The sequence below is a fragment of the Gossypium hirsutum genome, chromosome A07, assembly GCF_007990345.1.
Source record: "Gossypium hirsutum isolate 1008001.06 chromosome A07, Gossypium_hirsutum_v2.1, whole genome shotgun sequence".
NCBI lineage: Eukaryota > Viridiplantae > Streptophyta > Magnoliopsida > Malvales > Malvaceae > Gossypium > Gossypium hirsutum.
The window spans coordinates 9,747,290-9,762,030 of record NC_053430.1 but is presented as its reverse complement, the minus strand read 5'-3'; positions in this window follow the sequence as shown (position 1 = coordinate 9,762,030).

The following is a 14,741-nucleotide window of genomic DNA, read 5'->3' as shown; positions in this document are numbered from 1 at the left end:
AAAAGCGATCCACTATCCTATACGGAGGTGAAAACCTCACGAAGGAGTAGTTTTTCACTTCCACTTAAGAGGGTGAAATTGACCAATAATGCGATGCGATATGCAAAGATACCTCAAAGAATTAAACCACTTAAAGCAAGCATATTACGAAGAGAGTCGCGAAAATAACAGACAACATGCAATGCAGTAAATTTAAAATCGATTTTTGATTTTTGACAAAAGACAAAAAACAATCAATTTAAGGCTCGACTCTTGAGGTCCCCAACGGAGTCGCCAAGCTGTCGAAACCATTCTTTTGAAAACGGGGATCGACTTTGTTTGAAAGTGAAAATTAAAACGGGAGTCGCCACCAATCTTTTATCAGGTGTGATCGGATCACCTTTGTTTTAATAAATCAATTTTAGTTTACTAAAACAGGGCCTTTGGTCTACGAAACTTGAGAGAATGAGTTCGGGAGTCGGTTACGTGCGAGGAAGGATTAGCACCCTCGACACGCCCAAAAATTGGTATCGAATTGATTAGTTAGTGTCTTAATGTCGAAAATTAAAAATCGGGAAGGGACTTGAAATACGATCTTTTCTATTAATACTGATTTTAAAATTCTTGAATTAGCTTAAATCGATTTGTTTAAAGATTTCCTTATCTCGAGATATCGGAGTATCACATCCCGTAAGTTAGGACACAATACCATGAATTCCCGAGCACAAGGTCGTCTTTTGATTTAAATTGGAAATCCGTGCATTTAAAAACTCAAAAGGATATTTAGCTATTTAGAACCAACAAGAGAACCGAAACCCTGTAAGTTAGGGCACAATTCTTCGATGTTCCAAAATACGAAACATTGCCTTATTTATTGAAATTAGTAAAAACATGAATAAAAATCTTTAAAGTAATGAACAACAGAATGATATAAAATAGGCGGGAGACAAAAATAAACGAGTTGGAAATACATTGAAACAAATAATAAATATGACAACAATATTAAAACAATAACAATGCATGCGATATATTAAACGTAATAATAGTATCCAATGTGAAATAAAAACAACGAATATATACATAATAAAGATATTAAGAGTATGTATGTAAAATATATATATATTTATAAATAGTAATAGTGTTAGAAATATACTATATATAGTGTTTGAAGTATATACATAAAATAGTGAAAATATAACTAGTAATGTTAAGATATATATAATATATACATATGTATAAAATAGATATAAAAAAATATGTACATAACATATATGAATATATATAATAATATTAAAATAAAATAATAAGTGATAATAGTGAAAATAATAGGTATAATAATAAATATGATAATGTATGAAAATAATACTATATATAAAAGTATATATATACTCATATAATAAAATATATGTACTAGTATTAACAATAAATATAATAGGAATAAAAATAGATATAATAATACGTACAAAATATGGTATTAAAAAGCATATTACATATATGTATATAACATAATATTTATTTATGTACATAAGATGATATAAAAAATATATACATGGAACAGCATAAGAATTATATGTAACTAATAACATTAAAATATATATATATAATATATAAAATACATATAATATATATATTAGAAATGATAATAATATAAAAACTATTCATACGCTATATAAATACATACATATATATAAATAATAATGATGTTAGAAATATACAATGATATTAGAAATATATATAAAATAGTGTAAAAGATGTATAACTAATAATGTTAAAATATATACACAATAATATATATAACATACAATATTGAAAACATATATACATAATATATACGAAAAATATATAGATATACATAATATAATATTAAAATATTTACATAATACATAATTATTAGGGATAAAAACGGCTAATAATAATGCTACATAAGTATATACATAAATATATTAAAAACATATACATATATATATAAAAATATACACTAATATATAGTAATCATGATAATAATAATATTAAAATATAAAAAGTAAATATAATAAAGATATTAAAATAAAGTAATAAATTAACAACATATATAAATATATATATACATATACGTATGTAAAATATACATTACAACATAGTAATATTAATAATAGTAATAGATTGATATTAGTAACAATAATAATAATAGGAAACAGCAGTATAAATAAGAGCAAAAATGATAAAATTAACTAATTTAATGACAAAATAGCTAAACCATAAAAAAAAGATTAAATCGAAATTAACACAGAAAGTTTGGGGCGAATTCGCAATAAAAATAAAAAGAAAGGACTTGATTGGACGCGCACAAAACAAATGAGGGCTAAAAACACAATTATTCCTCCCCTCAAAACAGAACACAACAAAAGGGACTGAATCACAAAGTGTTACATACTTTGTGGCCAAATTAAAAAAACTGAAAAAGTACTTGATTGTAGAAGCATGAAAAAGCGGAGGGACTAAAAGTTCAATTAGTCCCTCCAATGAAAAACACGCGGATCCTTGGAGCGGGCCGGGGCAATAAACGGGTTAGGCCAAAACGATGTCGTTTTGAGGTTTAAAGGCCAACCCCAAAACGACGTCGTTTTGGGGAGCTATAAAAGGGCTAAAATTTGCAAAAAAAATCATTTGGTGAGGAGAGAAAGAAAAAAAAAGAGAGAAAAGGAAGAGAGAAGGGAGGGGGAAGGAGATTTACGGCCATGGGCCGGTCACAGACCGATCGCCGAAACACCGTCGCCGGTGCCGGCGCCAGCCACCGTACACGGTGGCCGGAAAAGGTAATTTTTCCTCTTTTTTTATGTTTTAAAATATTATTTTTATTTCTATTTATGTATTTAGATAGGAAAGAAAAAAAGATTCGAAAATGAACAAAAAATAAAAATAAAAAAATAGTAGATTCACCTTAGGGTTTGATCTGATTCGATGATATTGCACTGTTTTGGTATTTTGGAATTATTCTTGTATTTTAACCTACTAGTATTGATGAAAAAAAAATCCTCTTTGTATTGATAGCCAAAAATTCTTTTCTCTTTTTTTTACATGATTTTTGCATGGCTTTTTATAGCTATCTTTTACATGATTTTCTATTATTTCTTTTTCTATTTCTTTTGTAGGTGATGGTGGCAGACAATGGATATCAAAAATGGAAGGAAAATGGGGCAAGTGTGAAAGTGGCTAAGTGGCTAGGGTTTCTTCCTTTCTCTTTTTGCTGGAAAATGTTTAGTACTAGTGGGCTAGGTTTAGGGTTTGTGAGTTGGGTATGTAATGGACCATTGGGTTTGGGCTGTTTAACAATTGGGTTATTTGTAAATGGACTGGGGCAAAATTGGCCTATAACACTAACCTTATCCACTGACAATCCCTCCCCTTTCGACTGACTTACAAATGCCAAATAGGTCTCATAACCTTTCCGAATCCACTTTTCGACTCTTAATGCTGACACCACATTGGACAAATAATCCATTCGCTCACCTATCACCATAACCTCCTCATCCTTTGTGGTCCTTAACACCATTCGTTTAGCAGCACAATCCAGGTTCGCCTTATGCTTAACAAGCCAGTCCATTCCCAAAATGAGATCAAACTCTCCGAACGGTAACTCCATCAGATCTCCAGGGAAAATCCTACCTTGAGTTTCTAAGGGTACATCCCTATACAGTTTGTCTACCCTAACCGAGTAACCCAAAGGACTTAGTACAGATACCCCACTCACAATCTCCTCAGAGCAGTCCAAGTTGTCCATAATCCGTTCTGTGGCCTCCAACCAATATTCTGCCACATTCGGGGCTATACCAGACACGCCCCTAAAGATCTCCGCTCCGTTAGCCCGAAGTCATTCAGAAATAGATCCCCGAACTCCATTGCCCGTACTTGCCCCGGTAACCCTTTCCAGAACACGAAGCATTGCCTGTGATAGGGCATCATCCTCGGCACTGCAGTCATGAGACTCTACCTCTATTGCCGGTGGTACCGGTGCATCCACCGCCAGCATATGTCTCAAAGACGAAGATCTCACTCGAGCACTTCCTCGGCTCCGTCCACGGCCTCTTGTACTCATATCGTATTATCTTGATTATGAATTTTTATGCATCAATTAATATTCCAGTGTTTATTACAAATGTTTTATGAATCAGACAGTAGTTCAGAGTTTGTTTTCGCAGAATCGAATTCTAGCTACAGTTTCAGTCTTTTATCAGATTTTCCTATGGTTTCAGTATCATCCTATCTAGAGTATCCTAATAGGGTTTCAGTACAGACAGATAATTCAGGAAAATATTCAGAAAAGTTCAGAGTAATACTTACAGACTTCAGCCGGAGATTCGGAATGCCACCTTCTAAAGATCTAAATTTTGAAAATCGAGTTTTTCGCATTCTTTATAAAATTTTCGTTTTCAAAATTCTTTGTTTTTGTGAACCCATTCCACAGCCGAGTTGTTGCAACCTGGCTCTGATACCACTAAATGTAACACCCCAAACCCGGCCCAGACGTTATGACCGGATATGGCATGGCACATCGAAGCGTTCAAAACATTTTATATTGTTGATCCAGAAAAACTTACTTAGTGTTTTAAAAGATAATTTCATTATAGGTTAAAGTGAATGGAAGTTGTGCACCAGGTAGGAAATTGGAAAAGAGGTGGTGAATCCATCGGACTCCTTAAGTACCAAGCTCCCTTCGGATCCAATCCTAGACATACATACCGCCATTGCCACACCTTAACGTCATGGATATTTCTAGGAAACCGATTTGATTAAGTCATTTTTAGGAAAAGTGATTAATTTTGGAAAATACTTTCATTGCAGAAGCTTTGCTTGTTATCGTGTTATTTTGAAATCAATTGTTGTTTTTGAAAACGCGCCCTAAAGCTATCCAATTTCAACAGTTAAAATAAGTAATACCTATCTTAGTAATACATATTAAAACCATCAAAAATAATTAAGCGGCCTTATTAAATTTAAAAACCCAAAACTTCAAACGTAAATAAAAGGATGTCCTGTAATACCCCTACCCGTATTCATTGCCGGAATAGGGTACGAGGCATTACCGGAGTTTACGAATTAATTTTTTTTTATATTCAATATAGCCCTTTTATAAATATCTAACCTTCCCTGTAATATTAAATCGAGACCAATCCACATCAACCAAATCAATTCAACATATTTTCATGATAGATTCATGCATTTATATAAGATAACGTCATCACATATCTATAACCAGGTTTGTTAACCATACTAATGGCTAACTTTACATTCATTTCACGTTAACATTTATTTTGTTAGCTTATACATGCCATTGATTTCCAAAATAAAGTTTCTTTATATACCGAAATCCTGAGGTTGACAGTGTGATGTGTCTCCGACCAAATCCGACCTCCGAGCTCTTAACACTACAAAACAGGGAAAAAGGAAACGGGGTAAGCACTTTGTGCTTAGTAAGCTCATGTAACAAGAATTATACTTACCTAATATTTTCAATACAATATAATAAACATTCATATATCCATTCAATGCATTATTACCCTAACATGCACAAACTCAACATTCAAGTTAGTACAATAATTTCCATGTATCAATAATATATATATATACCATGATTGATGTACTCATCAATACCATGATTTCATTCCCTTATTATTTTCATATTTATCCCGTTGAATTTATCGGAATTTCGATGGATTTTCAGAGGTACACTTTTAGTGTACAATTCCGGGTCCATCAATTCATATTCATGTGCGCACATTTCCATTTCAGAGAGCACACTCCCGCGAACCTCAACCTTGCAGCGGGATTACCAGTCCAGGCTAAATCCCCTGCAATATAAACTCATAGAGTATTGTCAGGATTACCAGTCCAGGCTAAATCCCTTGCAACGACAATTACTCTAATGAGCTTGGATCTGAATTACCAGTCCAGGCTAAATTCAGACCCTAATTCGGATTACCCGTCCGGGCTAAATCCATTTTACACATATTCTTCGGGAGGGCTATATCAGGATAGGATCACCCATCCGGGCTAGATCCTTTTTACCGTCAATTCCTTTTCAGAGATCCATCGAATTTTCCTTTCATTCAAACGGGATTTCTTCCCATTTTATGAAATATATCAATGTTTCATAAATTTTCATACAATGAACATTCAAATTATATTCATATCAAAAACATGCATTTGAAGCATTTAAGAATATAATTCAAGTTACATGAACTTACCTTGATACTTGTTTGTAAACAGTAAAAATCTATTAATCCCGAACTTTTTCCTTTCCTCGATCTAGCTTCGTATTTGAATCTTCTGGATCTAAATAAATAAATTTAATTATCAATTTAATACATTTCATGTTCACATGCAACATTCTCTATAATTCAACTATTATTTATAGTTCATTCAAGGCTATCTACTTGAGTCATAGTCACTAAATTATTTATAAATTGAGCTACAGAACTCCAAATTAAGATCCGTTAATTTTCCCTGAAACTAGACTCATATATATTTTTACCATAAAATTTTCAGAATTTTTTGTTTAGCCAATCAGTACAGTTTATTCTTCAAAGTCACCCCTGTTATGTTGTCTAACAGTTCTGACCCTTCTTCACTAAAAATAAATTATCTTTTTATACAGAATTCAAATGATGTTCTTGTTTGTTTTTATTAAAAATATACTCATTCATAATTCTAGACATATAAATTTAAGTCCCTAATTTTTTTTATTAAATTTTTTATAATTTTTCAAAGTCAGAACAGGGGAACCCGAATTCATTCTAACCTTGTCTCACAAAATTCATTATATCTCAAAATTTACAAATCCATTGCTTACAATATTTCTTCTATGAGAAACTAGACTCAATAAGCTTTAATTCCATATTTTGTTCATCTTCTAATTCGATTCCTACAATTTTGGTGATTTTTCAAAGTTAGTCTACTGCTGTTGTCCAAACTATTTTAGTGCAAGCTGTTTATTACCATTTTTCCCCTAAGCTTTTAATAAATGATAATTTCGTCCCTACTCAATTAGCCTCTCAATTGAGCTGATTTTTCTCAATTAACATTTTATTCTATCACCTTAAACTAGTTTACAACCTTTAGGAATCAGAATTTCAGCAATAGACTTTAATTCCAAACATTTTCACAATTAGGTCCCAAAAATCAATTTCCATTGAAATTGCCTAATAAAATCATCTCATAAACAAATTAAAGCTTTAATTTCATTCTATTTCATCATAAAATTACAGCACTCAACCATGGTGACTTTTAATTTCATCCATGAAATCAAAAACTAATGAATTTAATAGTAGGATCTAGTTGTAAAAGTCTTAGAAACACAAAAATTACAAGAAAAAGGCAAGGATTAACTCACTTGGTGCAAAAATTATGAAATACCAGCTTAGAGAACCCTCCTATGGCTGCTGGAATTGAAGAGAAATGAAGAGAAATCTAGATATTTCCTATTTAGTCCTAGTTTTATTTAGTTAATTTTGCAATATTCCAATTTTACCCTTAATTTATCAATTTTTCTGCTGATTTCATACCCTTGCCGTCCAGCCCAAATAACTTTTGGGTCTAATTGCCTTTTATATCCTTTCTCATTAGACTAATAAGCTATTTAATCACTCTAGCAACTTTTACACCTATTACAATTCAGTCCTTTTCATTTAATTGACTACCCAAACATTAAAATTTCCTAACAAAATTTTAATACCACATTAATAACATTTCATAAATATTTATAAAATTATTTTCGACTCGGTTTTACGAGATAGAGGTCCCGATACCTTATTTTACCCAATTTCTTCAATAATTTCTTTTTCTAACTAATCACTAAATTAATAAAATTTTCCTATCAATATTTTCATACGATTTTCCTATCATATAAATTTTCAAGCAAAAAAATTGAAATAAATTTCTCTTTAAATCGGATTTGTGGTTACGAAACCACTATTCCGATAACATTGAATTTACGCCATTACAACTCTCCCCCCCCCTTTTAAGGGTTTTCGTCCTCGAAAATCTTACCAGTAAAGAGGTTTGGGTATTGTTTCCTCATTGCCTCCTCCGGTTCCCATGTTGCTTCCTCAATCCCGTGCTTTTGCCACAATACTTTCACCAAATTTATCTTTTTATTTCTAAGCTCTTTTGTCTCCCGTGCCAATATCTTGACCGGTTCTTCACTGTAAGTCATATCCGGTTGAATCTCTACTTCTGTCGGAGAAATAACATGTGAAGGATCTGATCGATATCGTCGTAACATAGATACATGAAAAACATTATGGATTCTATCAAGTTCCGGTGGTAATGCCAATCGATAAGCGACCGATCTAATTCTTTCTATGATTTCATAGGGCCCGATAAATCTTGGACTCAATTTACCCTTTCGACCGAATCGAAGAACTTTCTTCCAAGGAGACGCTTTCAGAAATACCTTGTCACCGACTTGAAATTTAATCTCTTTTCGCTTAAGGTCGGCATATGATTTTTGACGATCGGAAGCTGCTTTTAGACTATCTCGAATAACCTTTACTTTTTCTTCTGTTTCCCGGATCAAATCAATCCCATGTATCTTCCTTTCACTGAGCTCTGTCCAATATAACGGTGTTCTACATTTTCTACCATACAAAGCTTCATACGGAGCCATTTTAATACTAGACTGATAACTGTTATTGTAAGCAAATTCAATCAAAGGTAGATACCTCTCCCAATTACCTTCAAACTCTAGTATACAACATCGGAGCATATCTTCCAATACTTGAATTACACGCTCAGATTGACCATCTGTCTGAGGATGAAATGCAGTGCTGAAATACAATTGAGTACCCAAGGCTTCTTGCAATTTGTCCCAGAAACGAGACGTAAACCGGGGATCTCTATCTGATATAATGGAGACAGGCACTCCATGTAACCTGACAATCTCAGATATGTACAGTTCATCTAGTTTATCTAAAGAATAATCCATACGTACCGGAATAAAGTGAGCTGACTTTGTCAATCGGTGTGTCATCAAATATTTCAAGCTTTTATGATCAGTATAAATATGACATTTCTCACCGTACAAGTAATGTCGCCATATCTTCAGCGCAAATACAATAACAGCTAATTCAAGATCATATACTGGGTAATTTCTTTTATGTGGTTTAAGTTGTCTTGAAGCATAGGCTATTACTTTACCTTCTTGCATCAAAACACAACCTAAACCATTTAATGAGGCATCACTGTAAATAACAAATTCCTTACCCGGTTCAGGCTGCACTAATACAGGTGCTTTCGTTAATAGGTCTTTCAATCGTTGAAACTTTGTTGACATTCATCAGTCCACTCGAACTTTACATCTTTCTGCAATAATCGAGTCATTGGAGAAGCTATCATAGAGAATCCCTGTACAAATCTCCGATAATAACCAGCTAAACCTAATAAACTTCTAACTTCAGATACATTCTTCGGTGGACTCCAATTGACAATAGCTGAGATTTTACTTGGATCTACCCTGATGCCTTCGGCAGATACAATGTGTCCAAGAAAACTCACTTCTCGAAGCCAAAATTCACATTTACTGAATTTAGCATACAACTGCTTCTCTCGTAGAATTTGCAACACAATTCTCAAATGTTCTGCATGTTCTTCTTCATCCCGAGAATAAACCAAAATATCATCAATGAATACTACTACAAATCTGTCTAAGTACGGTCTAAATATCCGGTTCATCAAATCCATGAATACTGCAGGTGCATTAGTTAGCCCAAACGACATAACTAGAAACTCATAATGCCCGTACCTGGTTCTAAAGGCTGTTTTTGGCACATCTGACTCCTTTACCCGTAACTGATAATAACCTGATCGAAGATCAATCTTTGAAAACATAGTAGCACCTTTCAGCTGATCAAATAAATCATCAATCCGGGGTAACGGGTACTTATTCTTTATGGTTACTTTATTAAGCTGCCGGTAGTCGATACACAATCTCAAAGACCCATCTTTCTTTTTCACAAACAGAACCGGAGCACCCCAAGGTGAATGACTCGGTCGAACAAAACCCCTGTCAACAAGCTCTTGTAATTGTGTCTTTAACTCTTTTAATTCTATAGGAGCCATCCGGTACGGAGCTATGGAGATCGGAGTAGTTCCCGGAATCAAATCTATAGAAAATTCCACTTCTCTTTCTGGTGGCAATCCTGGTAATTCTTCTGGAAACACATCAGAAAATTCACATACCACTGGAACTGCCTGTATCTTTGACTCAGATACCTTGGTGTCGAGTACATAAGCCAAGTAAGCATCATACCCCTTTTTGACATACCTCTGTGCTGCCATTACTGAAATCATATCAGATAACCCCTCTGTCTGATCAGATTTAACCCGGAGCAACTCACCATTCTGACATTTTAACACAATATATTTTTGTTTACAATTTACTACCGCATCATGCTGGGTTAACCAATCCATACCCAATATCACGTCAAATTCATCAAATGGCAGTAACATCAAATCAGCCGGGAAACAATAACCTCTTACCATCAGTGGACAATTTTTACAAATTTTATCCACTAACACAGACTGGCCCAGGGGGTTCGAGACTTTAACCACAAATTCAGTAGGTTCAACAGATAAATTTTTAACAATTGCAAGTTTAACACATATATATGAATGCGTAGAACCAGGATCAATCAATGCAGTAATATCAGTATCAAGTAAAGAAAATGTACCAGTAATAACATCGGGTGCTGAAGCATCTTCTCTGACACGAATGGCATATGTCCTAGCAGGTGCTCGTACCTCAAGCCTACCTATAGTATCTTTTGTAGCTCCTCGACTACCACTGACATTACCGGATGGTCGAGGTGGTCTGCCCCTCGAAACTAGATTACTCGGCTTCGATATATGTTCAACTTCTTTTTCAACCCTTTCTGGACAATCTCTGAGGAAATGGTCAAAAGAACCACATCGGTAACAAGCCCCACTCTTAAATCGGCATTCACCAAAATGAGCTTTATTACAGTACTGGCATCTCGGTTTAGGAGTGCCAACACTGCCAACACTGGTCACTGATGGAGTAGAAGGCCTTGGATTAGTGCGTTGAGAACCTCGTTCTTTGCCCGAATACCCAATGGCTGAAGTAGAAAGATCCTGATATTTCTTCAATTTCTTTGAAGCAGAAAATTGGGATTTTTCCATCGGTCTTTTACTAAAAATTCGAGCTTCCCTCTCAGCCTTTTTCTTTTCTTTACTCAATTCTTCTGCTTTATAAGCTCTCTCTGCCAATGTAGCAAACTCTCAAATTTCAAGAATTCCGATCAGTAACTTAATGTCTTCATTCAACCCTTCTTCGAATCGTTTGCATATTTCAGCTTCTGACTATACCCATTCTCGAGCATATTTACTCAATTGAACAAATTCTCTTTCATATTCAGATACTGATCTATTGCCCTGTTTCAGCTCAAGAAATTCTTTTCTTTTCTGGTCAAGGAACCTCTGGCTGATATATTTTTTTCTGAACTCGGTCTGAAAGAATTCCCATGTAATTTCTTCTTTCGGAACAACTGAAGCTTTAGTATTCCACCAAAGGTAAGCTGTATCTTTTAGCAGTAAGACGACACATTTCAGACATTCTTCTGGTGTACAAGATAATTCTTCCAGAACCCGAGTAGTATTTTCTAACCAGAATTCAGCCCGTTCGGAATCATCATCAACTGCTGCTCGAAATTCTTCGACCCCATATTTTCGAATTTTATCTACTGGAGCTTTCCCTTTTCTGACAGATTCAATACCTGTACCTTGTAGGATCTCGGGAACCGGTGAAGGAGCAGGAGGGGGAGCTTGAACTTGCTGCACTACAGGGTTAGTTCTTAAGTATTGATTAAACTATTCATTCATCATTTGAAAGAAGGCTATTTTTGCCTCCTCCCATCGACCCTCTGTCTCGGGCCTTCTACTGCTAGTTTCTTCTCTTTGTACTGAAGCCGGAGCATGACTCCCAGCTTCCTCAGATTGAGCTCGGTCGGATGACATTACTATAAGAAAAACACATTTTAAATGGTAGGAGATATCACACTATCAATAATAATTTAAATGGCATGTATAGCTAATCCCGTATTTGCTACATCGGTCCTAGAACCGGCTAAACCGTAGCTCTGATACCAATAAATGTAATACCCCTACCCGTATTCATTGCCGGAATAGGGTACGAGGCATTACCGGAGTTTACGAATTAATTTTTTTTATATTCAATATAGCCCTTTTATAAATATCTAACCTTCCCTGTAATATTAAATCGAGACCAATCCACATCAACCAAATCAATTCAACATATTTTCATGATAGATTCATGCATTTATATAAGATAACGTCATCACATATCTATAACCAGGTTTGTTAACCATACTAATGGCTAACTTTACATTCATTTCACGTTAACATTTACTTTGTTAGCTTATACATGCCATTGATTTCCAAAATAAAGTTTCTTTATATACCGAAATCCTGAGGTTGACAGTGTGATGTGTCTCCGACCAAATCCAACCTCCGAGCTCTTAACACTACAAAACAGGGAAAAAGGAAACGGGATAAGCACTTTGTGCTTAGTAAGCTCATGTAACAAGAATTATACTTACCTAATATTTTCAAAGCAATATAATAAACATTTATATATCCATTCAATGCATTATTACCCTAACATGCACAAACTCAACATTCAAGTTAGTACAATAATTTTCATGTATCAATAATATATATACCATGATTGATGTACTCATCAATACCATGATTTTCATTCCCTTATTATTTTTCATATTTATCCCGTTGAATTTATCAGAATTTCGATGGATTTTCAGAGGTACACTTTTAGTGTACAATTCCGGGTCCATCAATTCATATTCATGTGCGCACATTTCCATTTCAGAGAGCACACTCCCGCGAACCTCAACCTTGCAGCGGGATTACCAGTCCAGGCTAAATCCCCTGCAATATAAACTCATAGAGTATTGTCGGGATTACCAGTCCAGGCTAAATCCCTTGCAACGACAATTACTCTAATGAGCTTGGATCTGAATTACCAGTCCAGGCTAAATTCAAACCCTAATTCGGATTACCCGTCCGGGCTAAATCCATTTTACACATATTCTTCGGGAGGGCTATATCAGGATAGGATCACCCGTCCGGGCTAGATCCTTTTTACCGTCAATTCCTTTTCAGAGATCCATCGAATTTTCCTTTCATTCAAACGGGATTTCTTCCCATTTTATGAAATATATCAATGTTTCATAAATTTTCATACAATGAACATTCAAATCATATTCATATCAAAAACATGCATTTGAAGCATTTAAGAATATAATTCAAGTTACATGAACTTACCTTGATACTTGTTTGTAAACAGTAAAAATCTATTAATCCCGAACTTTTTCCTTTCCTCGATCTAGCTTCGTATTTGAATCTTCTGGATCTAAATAAATAAATTTAATTATCAATTTAATACATTTCATGTTCATATGCAACATTCTCTATAATTCAACTATTATTTATAGTTCATTCAAGGCTATCTACTTGAGTCATAGTCACTAAACTATTTATAACTTGAGATACAGGACTCCAAATTAATATCCATTAATTTTCCCTGAAACTAGACTCATATATATTTTTACCATAAAATTTTCAGAATTTTTTGTTTAGCCAATCAGTACAGTTTATTCTTCAAAATCACCACTGTTATGTTGTCTAACAGTTCTGACCCTTCTTCACTAAAAATAAATTATCTCTTTATACAAAATTCAAATGATGTTCTTGTTTGTTTCTATTAAAAATAGACTCATTCAGAATTATATACATATAAATTTAAGTCCCTAATTATTTTTATTCAATTTTTTATAATTTTTCAAAGTCAGAACAGGGGAACCCGAATTCATTCTGACCTTGTCTCACAAAATTCATTATATCTCAAAATTTACAAATCCATTGCTTACAATATTTCTTCTATGAGAAACTAGACTCAATAAGCTTTAATTCCATATTTTGTTCATCTTCTAATTCGATTCCTACAATTTTTGGTGATTTTTCAAAGTTAGTCTACTGCTGCTGTCAAAACTGTTTTAGTGCAAGCTGTTTATTACCATTTTCCCCTAAGCTTTTAATAAATGATAATTTCGTCCCTACTCAATTAGCCTCTCAATTGAGATGATTTTTCTCAATTAACATTTTATTCTATCACCTTAAACTAGTTTACAACCTTTAGGAATCAGAATTTCAGCAATAGACTTTAATTCCAAACATTTTCACAATTAGGTCCCAAAAATCAATTTCCATTGAAATTGCCTAATAAAATCATCTCATAAACAAATTAAAGCTTTAATTTCATTCTATTTCATCATAAACTTACAGCACTCAACCATGGTGACTTTAAATTTCATCCATGAAATCAAAAACTAATGAATTTAATAGTAGGATCTAGTTGTAAAAGTCTTAGAAACACAAAAATTACAAGAAAAATGCAAGGATTAACTCACTTGGTGCAAAAATTATGAAATACCAGCTTAGAGAACCCTCCTATGGCTGCTGGAATTGAAGAGAAATGAAGAGAAATCTAGATATTTCCTATTTAGTCCTAGTTTTATTTAGTTAATTTTGCAATATTCCAATTTTACCCTTAATTTATCAATTTTTCTGCTGATTTCATACCCTTGCCGTCCAGCCCAAATAACTTTTGGGTCTAATTGCCTTTTATATCCTTTCTCATTAGACTAATAAGTTATTTAATCACTCTAGCAACT